This window comes from Haematobia irritans, chromosome 3, assembly GCF_050003625.1.
Source record: "Haematobia irritans isolate KBUSLIRL chromosome 3, ASM5000362v1, whole genome shotgun sequence".
NCBI lineage: Eukaryota > Metazoa > Arthropoda > Insecta > Diptera > Muscidae > Haematobia > Haematobia irritans.
Window position 1 is genome coordinate 140,304,848 of NC_134399.1, and position 19,757 is coordinate 140,324,604.

A 19,757-nucleotide genomic window follows, 5' to 3' on the forward strand; every position below is an offset into this window, starting at 1 on the left:
GAGAATTAACTATGGCAAGCTTTGGTCAAGAATTATATCCTTAGTTAAAGAGATATTGGAAAAATAATATATAGTATTCATATACAAATTTTAAACAATGGAGAATTTCCTTGATATGAGCAGAACAAGTTTTTAGTATAAAAATTTTAAATTAAGTATTCCGTGGAATTTTTATTTTTTTGGTCACGATCGTCTGTTTTGTCCTGACGGGTATATTTAAAGATGGATTAAATGACTTTTCGAATTTGAGTATGAAACATTTTAGTGCTACAAAGTGTTCACTAAAAAAAGCATGCCCGGTTCCAAAGATTCTAAGATGAAATTCGAAGACGAAATTCTAAGAACATCTGTCTGCTGCCGACAAATGGAGCCATTGCCGAAATGTTGCACAAACTTGTCTTTTGTCTGCAGGCAGATCGAATTCGTAAATGGGATATATCAGCCCATATTTCGGTGCAGCCCCCTTATAAACCGCTGCACCAATTTGACTTCTTGACATATAGAACCGCTACTTTAATCCAACTTTAATTGAAAACCTAGAAGTATTTTAAGTCGATGAAGAGCTGTGCTAAATTTCCCAGCCAAAAACAAGTATATACGGCTGTAAGTTCGGCCAGGCCGAATCTAATTTACCCTCCACCATGGATTGCGTAGAAACTTCTACGAAAGACTGTCATCCACAATCGAAATACTTGGGTTGTGGTATCTTAAAACTTCTTAACATCGTTTTCTAAATTGTGAGTTAGTCCATACGTGGTATATATTAGACAAAAAAGTTATGTATAGTTAAGTCTACAAATAATTACGAATCGATATGGAGTTTTTGCACGGTACGTAGAGAGCCAGTATTGAAATATGGGGGTAGCTTATATGGGGGCTATATAGAATTATGAACCTGATATGTACCAAGTTTTGTGTGATTGGAAATCGATTTATCTGAGGGAAATATATAACTATAGACCGATATGGACCTAGTTAGGCATGGTTGTCAACGACCATATACTAGCACAATGTACCAAATTTCAATTCACTCGGATGAAATTTGCTCCTCCAAGAGGCTCCAAAACCAAATCTCGAGATCGGTTTATATGGGGCTATATATGATTATGGACTGATATGGACCACTTTTGGCATGGTTGTTAAATATCATATACGATCACCACGTACCAAATTTCAAGCAGATCGGATGAATTTTGCTTCTCCAAAAGGCGCCGGAGGTCAAATCTGGGGATCGGTTTATATGGGAGCTATATATAATTATGGGCTGATAGGAACCAATTCCTGCATGGTTGTTGGATACCATATACTAACATCACGTACCAAATTTCAACCGAATGGGAAGAATTTTGCTCTTCCAAGGGGCTCTGGAGGTTAAATCTGGGGATCGGTTTATATGGGGCCTATATATAATTATGGACCGATTTCGACCAATTTTTGCACGTGAGTTTGAGACCATATAGTAACACCACGTACCAAATTTCAACTGAATCAGATGAATTTTGGTCTTCCAAGAGGCTCCGGAGGTCAAATCTCGTGATCGGTTTATATGTGGGGCTATATAAAGTATGGACCGATGTGGACCAATTTTTGCATGGTTGTTAGATACCATATACTAACACCATGTACCAAATTTCAGCCTGATCAGATGAAATTTGCTTCTCTTAGAGGCCTCGCAAGCCAAATCGGGGGATCGGTTTATATGGGGGCTATATATAATTATGGACCGATGTGGACCAATTTTTGCATGGTTCGTAGAGACCATATACTAACACCACGTACCAAATTTCAGACGGATGAGATGAAATTTGCTTCTCATAGAGCAATCGCAAGCTAAATCGTGGGATCGGTTTATATGGGGGCTATATATAATTATGGACCGATGTGAACCAATTTTTGCATCGTTGTTAGATACCATATACTAACGCCATGTACCAAATTTCAGCCGGATGAATTTTGCTTCTCTTAGAGGCCTTGCAAGCCAAATTTGGGGGTCCGTTTATATGGGGGCTATACGTAAAAGTGGACCGATATGGCCCATTTGCAATAACATCCGACCTACATCAATAACAACTACTTGTGCCAAGTTTCAAGTCGATAGCTTGTTTCGTTCGGAAGTTAGCGTGATTTCAACAGACGGACGGACGGACATGCTTAGATCGACTCAGAATTTCACCACGACCCAGAATATATATATGCTTTATGGGGTCTTAGAGCAATATTTCGATGTGTTACAAACGGAATTACAAAGTTAATATACCCCCATCCTATGATGGAGGGTATAAAAAGCATGCCCGGTTCCAAAGATTCTAAGATGAAATTCGAAGACGATATTCTAAGAACATCTGTCTGTCTGCCGAGAAATGGAGCTGTTGCTGAAATGTTGCACAATCTTGTCTTTTATCTGCAGGCAGAGCGAATTCGTAAATAGGACATATCAGCCCATATTTCGGTGCAGCCCCCTTATAAACCGCTCCGCCAATTTGACTTATTGACATATAGAACCGCTACTTTAATCCAATTTTAATTGGAAACCTAGAAGTATTTTAGGTCGATGAAGAGATGTGCTAAATTTCCTAGCAAAAAAAAAATCGTCAAAAAAAGTTGTGAAAATGATATTTTTGGATCCGGAAATGGTTTATAATCGATGCAAAAGCGTTGAATTTAACATGGGCTAGTAACAGGATGGATGTCCACCATTTAAACAGCCGTTGAACGGTATTTGCATCACTTCTTAACCCTCTAATGCCCAAGCCCGCCTTTAGGCGGGCTTTATTTAATAAGGAAGCTTTTAGTAAAACACACCTTAAGACAACAAAAATGGGCAAAATAAAAAGAAAACTTATTTGAAACTATTCAATAGGCTTTGCAGCATATGCTGAATTTTACTGTATACATTTTTCTTGCTTAGTTATCTTGCTTTTGTGTCGTTAACATTGAAAATTTAATCAGCTGGCAAAAAAATTGGGGCATAGAGGGTTAAGATCTGATGCGAATTCCATGTTTTGGATGTGAATAAAAAAATGTTGTGATACTTTGACAAATAAATAATTTTTAAAATTTTTTATGATTTCTAATGAATTCTAACTGTTGTCTGGAAAGTTCTACATCAAATGTTTTCAAAATCTCGCAATTTTGCTAGAATGGATTTTCGGAAAAATTTAAATAATTTGTACCATTTTATTAATTCTTAATCTGTATTTAATCTATTTGAAGAAAAAAAGTTTAATTTTCCCGTTAAGACTTTGGAACAGGTGATGTATAAAAAAATGGCTCATATGAACTTCTTGTTGAGAAAAAAATGAAAATCTTTGAGAGTCCATTTTTGGCAGTTCTTTTAAAGTTGTGCCTTTTGAAAGCTATTTTCTCTATATTCTCTCCTTTTCAAATTAGGGTAAATTTATGCAAATTATACAAAAACAACTAATGAGAGCATCTACTCGTTTTGCCTAAGTTGTACCATTCAATGTTGTTTGCCTTTTTACAGCATTGTCTAATTGGTAAATTTGGATTTAATTGTCTTCATCAGCATTACAAAACTTCATCATTAGCATCATCATCATCATCGACATTTTACATTTAAGACTTGCCAACGGTTATGAAGAAGTCTTTTGTTCGTTTTCTTTATTTTACTCAGTGATTAATGAATAAACTTTTCTTCTTATTTTACTTCTCTCAATTGTAAGAAATCATAAATGTGCTTGCTAAGATTTATCTCAGTCGAAATACATAAATCATAAATTAAACAAAAGTGAATAATTTTTAATTAGCCACAACACAGATTTTTGATGGATGATTTTACGTCATTGAAACAATAATTTTCTTATTGTGGATATTATCTGCAGTAAAAGACAATTGAACAATACAATAGTAATAATACATTTTATTTAAGTGGTAATTTGTTTAATTGATTTTTTTGTTACTAAACACGGCAAAGCTTAAAACGATAAGTGAATTTAGGGTAAATGAATACCCTAAATTCAGACCAACTTTTAATAATAAAAATCAAGCAGCTTAGTTTAGGTATAATGGCAGTCCAATATTTCTGTCTGACTTAGACCATTCAGTTCATTGTGTTACCACAGTGGTGAACTTCTCTCTTATCACTGAGTGCTGCCCGATTCTGTGTTAAACTCAATGAAAAGGGACCTTCTATTACATCGCTAAAAAAACTTTTTGGTGTTCAGTCGAAACTGCGGTAGAACTCACGAACTTATGTATGCAAGACGGGCACGACAACAATTGCCCCACGGTGGCCACCTTTCAGGTACGTCGAACAATTTTTTCGGAAGGTTCATAGCGAGCAACCTGATAATGTCCATTTTTATACCCACCACCATAGAATGGTGACGGGGGTATAATAAGTTTGTCATTCCGTTTGTAACGCATCGAAATATCGATTTCCGACTATATAAAGTATATATATTCTTGATCAGGGAGAAATTCTAAGACGATATAACGATGTCCGTCTGTCCGTCTGTCTGTCTGTCTGTCTGTCTGTCTGTTGTAATCACGCTACAGTCTTCAATAATGAAGCAATCGCGCTGAAATTTTGCACAAACTCGTCTTTTGTCTGCAGGCAGGTCAAGTTCGAAGATGGGCTATATCGGTCCAGGTTTTGATATAGTCCCCATATAAACCGACCTCCCGATTTGGGGTCTTGGGCTTATAGAAATCGTAGTTTTTATCCAATTTGCCTGAAATTAGAAATGTAGAGGTATTTTATGACCATAAAGAGGTGTGCCAAAAATGGTGAGTATCGGTCCATGTTTTGGCATAGCCCCCATATAGACCGATCTCCCGATTTTACTTCTTGGGCTTATAGAAACCGCAGTTTTTATTCAATTTACCTGAAATTAGAAATCTATAGGTATTGTAAGACCACAAATACGTGTGCCAAAAATTGTGAGTATCGGACAATATTTTGGTATATCCCCCATATAGACCGATCTCCCGATTTTACTTCTTGGGCTTATAGAAACCGCAGTTTTTATTCAATTTACCTGAAATTGGAAATCTATAAGTATTGTAGGACCATAAATACGTATGCCAAAAATTGTGAGTATCGGTCCATGTTTTGGTATGGTCCCCATATAAAAGGACCTCCCGATTTGGGGTCTTAGGCTTATAGAAACCGTAGTTTTTATCCAATTTGTCTGAAATTGGAAATCTAGTGGTATTTTAGGATCATAAAGAGGTGTGCCGAAAATGGTAAGTATCGGTCCATATTTGGTATAGCCCCCATATAGACCGATTTCCCGATTTTAATTCTTGGGCTTCTAGAATCCGAAGTTTTTATCCTATTTGCCTGAAATTGGAAATCTAGTGGTATTTTAGGACCATAAAGAGGTGTGCCGAAAATGGTGAGTATCGGTCCATATTTTGGTATAGCCCCCATATAGACCGATCTCCCGATTTTACTTCTTGGGCTTATAGAAACCGCAGTTTTTATTCAATTTACCTGAAATTGGAAATCTAGAGGTATTGTAGGACCACAAATACGTGTGTCAAAAATTGTGAGTATCGGTCCATGTTTTGGTATGGTCCCCATATAAAACGACCTCCCGATTTGGGGTCTTGGGCTTATAGAATCCGTAGTTTAAATACAATTTGTCTGAAATTGGAAATTTATAGGTATGTGAGGACCATAAAGAGGTGTGCCACAGATGGTGAGTATCGGTCCATGTTTTGGTATAGCCCCCATATAGACCGATATCCCGATTTTACTTCTTGGGTTTCTAGAATCCGTAGTTTTTATGCGATTTGCCTGAAATTGTAAATATTATTTAAGGCTCCCAAAAATGTGTATCGGATTAAGTTTTTATCGGTCCTTTTGGTAATGCCTCCATATAGACCGACTTCATTTCTTGAGGGTATAGAAGGCGCACTGATCATGAAAATTGCTTGAAACTCAATGTAAAATTTTCAGATTTCAGATACTTCTCGGGTGAAAATCTACAGATTTAAGATTTCAAAGCAAGACGTTATTTTATAATTTTCTTGCACACTTACAAGAGATGTTAATGATTCCTCTAAAACTCAAACAAAAATGGTTCTTATAAATCCAGAATCTGATATAGTCCTCATAGGTGAAATCTTTAAATTTATCTTCGGGAAGTGTCCTCAAGTCCTCAATCCCTCCTGAAATTTCAAAGGAAACCCCAATATTTGGTTCATGGTGGTGGGTATTTAAGATTCGGCCCGGCCGAACTTAGTGCTGTATATACTTGTTTAGATAACCATTGATTATTACATTTATTTAAAATATCCTAGGGAACCAGATATGCTTCCTTATGCAAAAATTGAGTACTAAATATTTGAACGAGGACTTCTTGGGTGAAATTGGATGGATAATGACCAGTACTGCTATATAGCCGATATATAATGTGAGCTTTTGGGTTGATAATATAATGTTTTTGTATAGTGGGAGCTTTAGAGTTGATTTTTTTTTTTGTGACGGTGTGGAAATCTCACTTTTTGTATATAGCCTATATGCCGTGAAAATGATAAAGATGGGTTCCTAATATGTAAACTTCCAAAAAATTGCAATTAATTTTCATATTTCCTTAACAACCCAGCGGTACTCTTCTTCTTATATTTTATACGTACCACAAAAGAATGTTACTGGGGTATAATCATATTCCCGACTATCCGTCTGCCTGTTTTAATACCGTTAAAGCATTCAACAATAGAGCCATAGTCCTGAAATTTGGCAAAGATTTGTTCATTAGCCCTAAATTGGATCTATAGGTCCACAAAGTTTTGCTTCGCATTTAGTTTATACAGATCTAGGGTTTGTTGTAGTTCTCTTATAAAAACCGCCTCCCGATCACGGTTGCCACCCGTGGCAAAAAGAATCTACCAAAATTTTAAGACAATTTTACCAAAAATGTACTAAATTAAAAAAATATAATTTTGAAGTTTTTGATCAAATTTTTGTGCTTATTATAAAAAAAAATGTTTTTTTCAACGAACTGAATATACTAAGAGTTGTGTTCCATTATGTACTACTAGTTACTACTTTTACTAGTTTTTACTAGAAATCGTTCCTCAACCACAAAAAATAGTAAAAGTAGTAAAGAATTTTAAGAGAACAATGTCTAAATGCATGCCTCTTTTAAAATTTTTTTATTACAAGTTATTCGACAAATTCTTTCCGGTAAAAGCAGGAGATATGTCATGACAAAAATAATTATTTCTTTATAAATTTTACAAACCAAAGTAGTTCAAAGTTCACTTTTTCTTAATATTTTGTCAAAGCTGAGATATGAGAGATGTAGACGTTGGAAGTTGGACACCTCAGAAGTATGAAATTTCGTTTTACTTGGCAAACGCGCAATAAGGAAACGATTTGCATGATTTTTGCTTTGCTGGATAGAACTTAAAGGGTGATACGGTCAAAATTTGGTCAATATAAACTTAACGTATTTCTTTCAATTTTGCATTTAAAAAACCTGAACACCCCTCATTTTGAAGGTGTGTGTGTGAGTAGAATGTTGCTCCTATTTTGATTTTGGAATTCACTCTTCAGTTGTCAAAATTCCGTCCAAGCAAAAAGAGCAGCATATCAAAATTTTGCTCGCGTATCGCGAAAATCCGAGCTACTCGCACGCAAAGCTGGCAAAATCGCTAAAAGTTGCCAAATCAACCGTTACAAATGTAATTAAAGTGTTTGGGGAACGTTTGTCGATAGCCAGGAAGTCTGGATCGGGGGGAAATCGAAAACCGGAAGCCGCTGAGACGACAAAGAGAGTTGCCTGTAGTTTCAAGGGAAACCCTAACCTCTCTCTCCGAGATGCCGCAAATAAGCTGGGTCTATCGTCTACAACCGTGCATCGAGCCAAAAAACGAGCCGGACTATCGACTTACAAGAAGGTAGTGACTCCAAATCGCGATGATAAACAAAATACGACGGCCAAAGCGCGATCCCGAAGGCTGTACACGACGATGCTGACGAAGTTTGACTGCGTGGACGACGAAACCTAGGTCAAAGCCGACTACAAGCAGCTTCCGGGACAGGAGTTTTATACGGCAAAAGGAAGGGGAAAGGTAGCAGATATTTTCAAGCACATAAAACTGTCAAAGTTCGTAAAGAAATATCTGGGTTGGCAAGCCATCTGTACCTGTGGCTTGAAAAGCAGCATTTTCATAGCTTCCGGAACTGTCAACCAAGAAATTTACGTGAAAGAGTGTTTGAATAAACGTCTGCTGCCTTTCCTGAAGAAACACGGTTGTTCCGTACTGTTTTGGCCTGATTTGGCATCTTGCCATTACGGTAAAAAGGCCATGGGGTGGTACGCCGCCAACAACGTGCAGGTGGTTCCCAGGGACAAGAACCCTCCCAATACGCCAGAGCTCCGCCCAATTGAGAAATACTGGGCTATTGTCAAGCGGAACCTAAAGAAGACTAAACAAGTATATACGGCCGCAAGTTCGGCCAGGCCGAATCTTATGTACCCACCACCATGGATTGCGTAGAAACTTCTACGAAAGACTATCATCCACAAGCGAATTACTTGGGTTGTGGTATCTTAAAACTTCTTAACATCGTTTTCTAAATTGTGATTTAGTCCATACATGGTATATATTAGACAAAAAAGTTATGTATAGTTAAGTCTACAAATAATTACGAATCGATATGGACTTTTTGTACGTAGAGAGCCAGAATTGAAATATGGGGGTCGCTTATATGGGGGCTATATACAATTATGAACTTGATATGGACCAATTTTTGTGTGATTGGGGATCGATTTATCTGAGGGCCATATATAAATAACTATAGACCGATATGGACCTAGTTAGGCATGGTTGTTAACGACCATATACTAGCACAATGTACCAAATTTCAACTCACTCGGATGAAATTTGCTCCTCCAAGAGGTTCCAAAACCAAATCTCGGGATCGGTTTATATGGGGCTATGTAAGATTATGGACTGATATGGACCACTTTTGGCATGGTTGTTAAATATCATATACTACCACCACGTACCAAATTTCAAGCAGATCGGATGAATTTTGCTTCTCCAAAAGGCACCGGAGGTCAAATCTGAGGATCGGTTTATATGGGAGCTATATGTAATTATGGACTGATAGGAACCAATTCCTGCATGGTTGGTGGATACCATATACTAACATCACGTACCAAATTCCAACCGAATGGGAAGAATTTTGCTCTTCCAAGGGGCTCTGGAGGTCAAATCTGGGGATCGGTTTATATGGGGCCTATATATAATTATGGACCGTTATCGACCAATTTTTGCATGGGAGTTTGAGGCCATATATTAACACCACGTACCAAATTTCAACTGAATCAGATGAATTTTGGTCTTCCAAGAGGTTCCGGAGGTCAAATCTGGTGATCGGTTTATATGGGGGCTATATATAATTATGGACCGATGTGGTCCAATTTTTGCATGGTTGTTAGAGACCATATACTAACATCACGTACCAAATTTCAGCCGGATCGGATGAAATTTGCTTCTCTTAGAGGCCTCGCAAGCCAAATCGGGGGATCGGTTTATATGGGGGCTATATATAATTATGGACCGATGTGGACCAATTTTTGCATGGTTGTTAGAAACCATATACTAACACCATGTACCAAATTTCAGCCGGATCGGATGAAATTTGCTTCTCTTAGAGGCCTCGCAAGCCAAATCGGGGGATCGGTTTATATGGGGGCTATATATAATTATGGACCGATGTCGACCAATTTTTGCATGGTTATTAAAGACCATATACTAACACCATATACCAAATTTCAGCCGGATCGGATGAAATTTGCTTCTCTTAGAGGCCTCGCAAGCCAAATCGGGGGATCGGTTTATATGGGGGCTATATATAATTATGGACCGATGTGGACCAATTTTTGCATGGTTGTTAGAGACCATATACCAACACCATGTACCAAATTTCAGCCGGATCTCTTAGAGGCCTCGCAAGCCAAATTTTGGGGTCCGTTTATATGGGGGCTATACGTAAAAGTGGACCGATATGGCCCATTTGCAATACCGTCCGACCTACATCAATAACAACTACTTGTGCCAAGTTTCAAGTCGATAGCTGGTTTCGTTCGGAAGTTAGCGTGATTTCAACAGACGGACGGACGGACGGACGGACGGACATGCTCAGATCGACTTAGAATTTCACCACGACCCAGAATATGTATACTTTATGGGGTCTTAGAGCAATATTTCGATGTGTTACAAACGGAATGACAAAGTTAATATACCCCCCATCCTATGGTGGTGGGTATAAAAACGACAATGTTCACTACTTTTTTGGAGTCGCTTTTTTTGATGGGAAATATTATACTTCTAGGACTAAACATAGAAAATTATATCAACTTGCTCTTGATCACAGTTCGAAATTTTATTTAAAATATATATTTTTTAAACTTTTTGTTAACAATAAACGAAAAATACGAAAATTTGAGACAATTTTTCTTTTGTATGTTTCTAGTCAATGGACATTTATACAAAAACTATAGTTGATACTTTTACGGTTTCTTTTTTGTATTTTTTCCCACACTGTGAAAGATATTATAGGCCAAATAGGGCTTATTTTCATAAGGCCATTTGGTCTTAATTCAAGAATCAAGTTTTCAGAAAAAACGCATATAGCTCTTGAAGTAATTGAGGTAGGTTCTCAAAATGACAATTTTTGTTCTACATGCTGTTAGTACAAGTAAAAACAGAAGAAAAATTAAAGTTTTTAATATTAGGTTTATTTCGGTAGTGAAAGGGTTAAGAGAGGAGTTCACCACTTGTGGTACCACAATGGATTGAAAAGTCTTAGTGAGCCTAAATTAGCCGAACCCCTAGTCATGACACGATGAACTTTGTGGCGTGATACAGCGGCGAAAATTAACTTTTTTGTAAAAAAAAAAAAAACAAAGAAACAAACAACCAAACAACCAAGACTTTGGATGTGGTGTGTGTGAAAGGTCCGATTTCCCGGTCAGATATCTGCAGGAAAGTTCGTAACTGAAAAATGTCATAGTTTCATTTTCAAACAGACAATCTTGCCACACTCAACAAGATTGTTTCAGCCATATTGATTAAAAAATCAATTAATTAAATAACTGATATGAGCTGGTTAGGTATACGGCAGCCCGATATTTCAGGCTCACTTAGACTATTCAGTCCCTTGTGATACCATAGTGTAATTGAATTAGGAAAAATTGATTATTTTATTTTTAATAAAAAATTAATTAATTTTTTGAAGGAATTTCAATCAGAAATTCATCGGATCAATCAATTCCGTAAATAAATCTAACAAGTATATACAGCACTAAGTTCGGCCGGGCCGAATCTTAAATACCCACCACCATGAACCAAATATCAGGGGTTCCTTTGAAATTTCAGGAGGGCTTGAGGACACTTCCCGAAGATAAATTTAAAGATTTCACCTATGAGGACTATATCAGATTCTGGATTTATAAGAACCATTTTTGTTTGAGTTTTACAGGAATCATTAACATCTCTTGTAAGTGTGCTAGAAAATTAAAAAATAACGCCTTGATTTGAAATCTTAAATTTGTAGAAGTAAAATCTGGAAATTTTACATTGAGTTTCAAGCAATTTTCAAGATCAGTGCGCCTTCTACACCCTCAAGAAGTGAAGTCGGTCTATATGGAGGCATTACCAAAAGGACCGATAAAAACTTAACCCGATACACGTTTTTGTGAGCCTAAAATACCAGAATATTTACAATTTCAGGCAAATCAGATAAAAACTACGGTTTCTAGAAACCCAAGGAGTTAAATCGGGAGATCGTTCTTATGGGGGCTATACCAAAATATGGACCGATACTCACCATTTTCGGCACATCTCTTTATGGTCCTAAATTACCTCTAGATTTCCAATTTCAGACAAATTGGATAAAAACTACGGTTTCTATAAGCGCAAGACCCCAAATCGGGAGGTCGTTTTATATGGGGACCAAACCAAAGCATGGACCGATACTCACAATTTTTGACACACGTATTTGTGGTCCTATAATACCTCTAGATTTCCAATTTCAGGTAAATTGAATAAAAACTGCGGTTTCTATAAGCCCAAGAAGTAAAATCGGGAGATCGGTCTATATGGGGGCTATACCAAAATATGGACCGATACTCACAATTTTTGGCACACGTATTTGTGGTCCTACAATACCTCTAGATTTCCAATTTCAGGCAAATAGCTTAAAAACTTCGGATTCTAGAAGCCCAAGAAATAAATTCGGGAAATCGGTCTATATGGGGGCTATACCAAAATATGGACCGATACTCACCATTTTCGGCACATCTCTTTATGGTCCTAAAATACCTCTAGATTTCCAATTTCAGACAAATTGGATAAAAACTACGATTTCTATAAGCCCAAGACCCCAAATCGGGGGGTCGTTTTATACGGGGACCATACCAACACATGGACCGATACTCACAATTTTTGGCACACGTATTTGTGGTCCTATAATACCTCTAGATTTCCAATTTTAGGTAAATTTAATAAAAACTGCGGTTTCTATAAGCCCAAGAAGTAAAATCGGGAGATCGGTCTATATGGGGGCTATACCAAAATATGGACCGATACTCACTATTTTTGACACACCTCTCTATGGTCATAAAATACCTCCAGATTTCAAATTTCAGGCAAATTGGATAAAAACTACGATTTCTATAAGCCCAAGACCCCAAATCGGGGGGTCGGTTTATATTGGGACTATATCAAAATCTGGACCGATATAGCCCATCTTCGAACTTGACCTGCCTGCAGACAAAAGACGAGTTTGTGCAAAATTTCAGCACGATTGCTTCATTATTGAAGACTGTAGCGTGATTACAACAGACAGACAGACAGACAGACAGACAGACAGACAGACAGACGGACAGACGGACATCGTTATATCGTCTTAGAATTTTTCCCTGATCCAGAATATATATACTTTATATAGTCGGAAATCGATATTTCGATGTGTTACAAACGGAATGACAAACTTATTATACCCCCGTCACCATTCTATGGTGGTGGGTATAAAAACTGCTAAGGACGAGCAGCAGTTTAAGGCAAACTGGCTTTCTGCGGCGAAGAAGGTGGACAAGGTGGCTGTACAAAATCTGATGGCAGGTGTCAAGCGTGAGGCCCGGCAATTCGGATTTGGAAAAGCGAAGGCCTAACTGAATATTTTCCCTGAATTTTATACTAATTGAACTTGAAAAAGAAATTTAATTTGATTTCTTAAATAAACGATTTCACCGATTTACACGCGTTATCCCTTGACCAAATTTTGACCGTATCACCCTTTATAAACCTCCATAAAAATATTTCGTGTGTGCGAATATATCTAATATTTGCGAGATATGGGCCTTATAATTTATTTTTTTTATTTTATTGTTATTTCGGCTTGAGGTCCTTTTAAGGAAACCCTTTTTTGATTACTTGTTAAATTTATTATCCAATATTTCGACTAACATCGTTAGTCTTTTGATCCAATGGCTTGTATCTAGCCTTGTGGTCAGATTTGTGGGATGAAATTCTCGTCTTTAATTTAGTTCCTGTCGTACCGACATATACCTTTTGTCATATGTCCGACCCGTCTCCATTACATTTTATTTGACTTTTTATTTTTATTTTTATTTGACACTGTAACAAACTGGACACAGCCCGAATTTGTATGACGTAGATGTATTAGTGCAAGAGAGTAATCCATTCATGCAAATCAGATAGAAGTTTTAATGCCTATTGCTGAAGATCGTAAGTCGGGGTTGTTTTTATATGGGGGCAAAGTCGAAACATAGGCCGATGTAGCCCATCTTCGAAATTGACCTGCTTGTAGACAAAATGCGTATCTGCGCAAAATTTAAGCACTATAGATTCATTATTGGATGATGTAGCCTGATTACAACAGATAGACAGACAGACAGACGGACATTGCTATATCGCCTTATAATTTCTCCCTGATCAAGACTATATATGATTTCTATAGTCAGAAATCGTTATTTGTATTATGTGTTACAAATGGAACCCCCCATATAAGATACTGATAATATGCGCTATTACTGTACTTATATGGCCCAGAAGTCAGAGTTTTACTTTGATTTCAAATTTTGTACAAGGAGTACTATTAATAACACAGTAAAAACCATAGCTCCTTTCCATCGCATTAAGGATTTCAAAGTTTCCTGCGAATAATTCTGCCATTTGTCAAAATAGTTGCGATATAAAAGTATTTAATTTACCTGCTTCATTGTTTGAAAATATTTATTCAAATCACAATACTCCTTTTGCTTTTTATTTGCCATTTTTACTATTTGTTACTATATTTTCGTTCCTGTACATTTAACAAATTTTTGAACTCTGACTAAAGTAAAGGAACACAACTATTATTTATTTATTTTACTCGTTTATTTCAGTATTTGCAATATTTTGTATTACGATCTCTTCTATCATCTATAATTGTTTTTTTTTATGTATAAACATCCCTTTGATTACAAATGTGGCAAATTTTAAATGTTTTAACATTTTAGCTTGCATCAACACAATTTTGTCAAAATTTGATTTCTATAGAAAATTTTGTCAAAAATTTTATTTCTGTATAAAATTTTGTCAAAATTTCATTTTATGCAGAAAATTTTGTCAAAATTTTATTTCTATAGAAAATTGTGCCAAATTGTATGTCTATAGAAAATTTGTGAAGTATCACGAAAAAAAAAAAAAAATGAGACGAGTCAAGAAAATTTTCGTGAGTCATGACAAATTCATATCACGTACATACCTCTAATATTGACCGATCTCCCGAACGGATTTCTTGGGCTTCTAGACATCTCAATTTTTTCTAAAGCGTACCATTCGAGCCGATCGGCTTTGGATTTCTACATATTTCCATATAACGCACTACGACGAATGATTTTCAAAGGGAACTGTTATATTTGATTCATGGTTGTGAGTATTTTGAATTCACCTATATATTTTAGTTTTAGTCGTCTACCACTTATACCAATGGCCCCACTAAATAATAGATTCAGGAATATATCTTTCTTTGAAAATAAGTTTTCCTCGAAATTCATACACTGAAAAAAAAAACCAGACAAGATTTTGTCTTTACACTTATGATTTTGGTATTGATTCCGAACCATAGAAGCGGAGAATTAAACTCTAAGGCACTCTTTTTCTCTTTCAAATTTGAGTTTTGCGTACTTGATTTTAGAAACCAAATTTTGATTCAAACTTTTTTTCAGCTTTTTTCTTTATATACTATCAAAATCCTTTAAAAACGTGTTAACGATAAAAAAAACAAACCGATCTTTCATGATAATCATTTTTACGTCGAGTGACTTAATTCTAAGGAACTTCATTGAAAAGTTTACCCACTTTTGGACAAGGAAAATAACTTTATATACGGGAAATGCGTCTTCTATGCTAAGCAAAACTCGCATTCGTATTTCAAGGACATGAAATCTTTGGCTTCACAACAATATTATTTTCATTGTAAGTAGGTATGTGTGGCAAATTATATTTGATTCGATTCCATATTTGGGTGTATTGGTGATTTTACCATGTACATCACTTTCACTTTTATCCAATTAAAAACTAAAAATTGGACTCCATGCAACAAATCTGTAAAATATTGAATCTTTTAAACTGTATTTCGAAAAATTTCTCCTTACTTATTTACATTTATTCATACATGTTGTCGAACATATATTTGTTTTAAAAATTCTTTAATACCTTACCCTCTCCCTCTATTTTTCTTTCATTACTTATTCTAATAAGATGGGCGTTTTTGACATTATTTGTGGTTCACGACTCAACCATCATTACAACCCTGATTGTTTCCTCCTCTGAATATTTCTAAACGACCATGTACTTGCTTATATTTTTTCCATAATTTTAAAGTAACCCCCCTAATAGAGAAATAGCAGCGGAAACAACATCCCCTAGTATTCAATGAACATCTGAATACGAGTATATGAGTGCCTCCATGGCGTTGGCATATACATAGCGATGACTATTCATACTAACACAAGCACATCTCATAAACTCTCTAGAGTACAGAGAATACAACTTAAGTACTTAACATTACAAACATTCTCAATTTCTATTACTCGTTGCACTGATGTAATGGTAGTACTTTTGTTTGTGTATGTATCTGTGTATTCTTAAAAATTATATAATGACAACGGTGAATAGAGTCTTGGTCAGGAGAGAGAGGAAGAAGTAGATAGGGACGACAAGGGATATTAAATGTAAACCATAACTATAGCGAAGGCTACAGCACATTATATTAAAAGTTTCGTCATAATTTTTGAGAGCTAGTTTGTTTACTATTTGAGAGGTGGTAAAATTTTGAAATGAATAATGTGGCAAACATTAAAAGTAGATGTTGTTGCGTGGTAGGGAAACTAAATTTAAGGAAAGTTGTTAGTTAAGTTACAAAAGAAAAAAAAAAAACAAAAAACAATAATTAAACAATTAGATAAATAAATAAATAAATAAATAAAAAGTACGTACAGCAGTAAGTTCGGACGGGCCGAATCTAAATACCCACCAGCATGAATTAAATATATTAATTTTCTTTGAAGATTTCAGGGAGGTTTGATGACAGATATTTTTTCAAGCAGAGCAGTTCAACCAGTACACACCCCGAAGATAAATTTAAAGATTTTACCTATGAAGACTAGATCCGCTTCTGGATTTATAAGAACCATTTTTTGTTTGAATTTTTAGAGGAATCATAAACATCTCTTGTAAGTGTGCAAGAAAATTATGAAATAACGGCTTGATTTGAGATCTAAAACCTGCAGGTTGAGTGCAGCAAATATGGTATACGCATTGGTTTTTTGATAGCCAACTTTTTTGTTTTTCTCCGATGAGATTTTACCACATTCATTTTACTAGTCTTAGCCATCCACGCAACTATGAGCGAAAAATAACAAACCCATAATTTCGGATATATTTGCGAATTTGTTAAAAAAAAAAACACATTAAGCATGAATTCATAAAATGTGCAGGTAATGTGGTACATCAAAATGTAGCTTTTTGTAAAACAAGTATATACAGCAGTAAGTTCGGCCGGGCCGGGCCGAATCTTAATACCCACCACCATGAACCAAATATTAAGGTTTCCTTTGAAATTTCAGGAGGGCTTGCGGACTTGAGAACACTTCCCGAAGATAAATTTAAAGATTTCACCTATTAGGACTATATCATATTTATAATAACCATTTTTTTTGAGTTTTAGAGGAATCATTAACATCTCTTGTAAGTGTGCATTAAATTATAAAATAACGTCTTGATTTGAAATCTTAAATCTGTAGATTTTCACCCGAGAAGTAAAATCTGGAAATTTTACATTGAGTTTCAAGCAATTTTCATGATCAGTGCGCCTTCTATACCCTCAAGAAGTGAAGTCAGTCTATATGGAGGCATTACCAAACGGACCGATAAAAACTTAATTTAATACACGTTTTTGTGAGCCTAAAATCCGAGAATATTTACAATTTCAGGCAAATCGGATAAAAACTACGGTTTCTAAAAAGCCAAGAAGTTAAATCGGGAAATCGTTCTTATGGGGGCTATACTAAAATATGGACCGATACTCACCGTTTTCGGCACCCACTTTATGGGCCGAAAATACCTCTAGATTTCTAATTTCAGGCAAATTGGATAAAACTACGATTTCTATAAGCCCAAGAAGTAAAATCGGGAGATCGGTCTATATGGGAACTATACCAAAACATGGACCCATACTAATAATTTTTGGCACACCTCTTTGTGGTCCAAAGATACCTCTAAATTTCCAATTTCAGGCAAATTGGATAAAAACTACGATTTCTATAAGCCCAAGAAGTAAAATCGGGAGATCGGTCTATATGGGGGCTACACCAAAACATGGACCGATAATCAAAATTTTTAACACACCTCTCTATGGTTTTAAAATACTTCTAGATTTCTAATTTCAGGCAAATTGGATAAAACTACGATTTCTATAAGTCCAAGAAGTAAAATCGGGAGGTCGGTCTATATGGGGGCTATACCAAAACATGGACCGATAATCAAAATTTTTGACACACCTCTTTATGGTTTTAAAATACCTCTAGATTTCTAATTTCAGGCAAATTGGATAAAAACTGCGATTTCTATAAGCCCAAGAAGTAAAATCGGGAGATCGGTCTTTATGGGGGCTATACCAAAACATGGACCGATACTTATCATTTTTAGCACACCTCTTTATAGTCGTAAAGTATCTCTATATTTCCAATTTTAAGCAAATTGGATAAAAATTGCGGTGTCTAGAAGCCCAAGAAGAAAACTCGGGAGATCGGTCTATATGGAGCTATACCAAACCATGGACCGCTACTCACCATTTTTGGCACACCTCTTGATGGTCGTGAAATACCTCTAGATTTCCAATTTCAGGGTAATTGGGTAAAACTACGGTTTCTATAAGCCCAAGACCCCAAATCAGGAGGTCGGTTTATATGGGGACTAACATATATCCAAAGGAGCCACCATGGTTCAATGGTTAGCATGCCCGCCTTGCATACACAAGGTCGTGGGTTCGATTCCTGCTTCGACCGAATACCAAAAAGTTTTTCAGCGGTGGATTATCCCACCTCAGTAATGCTGGTGACATTTCTGAGGGTTTCAAAGCTTCTCTAAGTGGTTTCACTGCAATGTGGAACGCCGTTCGGACTCGGCTATAAAAAGGAGTTCCCTTGTCATTGAGCTTAACATGGAATCGGGCAGCACTCAGTGCTAAGAGAGAAGTTCACCAATGTGATATCACAATGGACTGAATAGTCTAAGTGAGCCTGATACATCGGGCTGCCACCTAACCTAACATATATCCAAAGCTGGACCGATATAGCCCATCTTCGAAATTGACCGGCCTGCAGACAATGGACGAGTTTGTGATGACAACAGACAGACGGTCAGACGGACAAGCTTATATCGTCTTAGAATTTCTCCCTGATCAAGAATATATATATACTTTATATATATAGTCGGAAAACGATATTTCGATGTGTTACAAACGGAATGACAAACTTATTATACCCCCATCACCATTCTATGGTGGTGGGTATACAAAAAATAGCAAATTACTACTTTATTTTTCGGTTAATTATTTTAAAAGATATTTTTTTCTTTATTTATGCAGAAAATGAGCCCGGAAAGCTTTTGTAAAAAGGAATGACACTATGACACAAGTATATACTGTCCAAAGTTCAACTGGGCCGAATCTTAAAACCCACACAATGAAACGCATATATTATATTACTTTGAAAACATCTCATAATAGACTGTCATATATGGAAGCCAAAAATGTTTCCAGCGGTGGATTATCCCCTCTCAGTAATGTTGGTGACATTTTTGTGTATTTGATTCGTTATTTCTTCGCAATATTGAACGCCATTTGGATTCGGCTATAAAAATGAAGTCCCTTTTCCCTGAAAAAACATTTCTTTCGAAGAAAAAGGTATTTTTTGTATATTAACCACACAAATTTGATCAAAATCTTCAAGATAGGATTTTTTTTTAAATATGGTAGATTTTGGGTAAAATGCCGATTTTGACAGTTTATTTTTGGCACGAATGGCACCCGTTTTTACCTAGAACTGTCTTAAATTTTTACTACGAAACCTTATAATATGTCTGAATTTAGGAAATGAAGCCAGTTATTTAAAAGCAAGGCGTTATGATTTTGTGATAAGGAGTATTTTTTATTGCAAAAATAAAAATTTTAGAACAAAATAAATTTTTGGCGATGTAGG

At 36.0% G+C, this 19,757-nt stretch overlaps 1 protein-coding gene across 5 annotated transcripts in view; it reads left to right on the forward strand.

Moving 5' to 3' along the window:
- LOC142228290 (frequenin-2) overlaps nt 1-19,757 on the forward strand; it is a 236,324-nt gene that overhangs the window by 62,962 nt on the left and 153,605 nt on the right. The window lies entirely within an intron of this gene.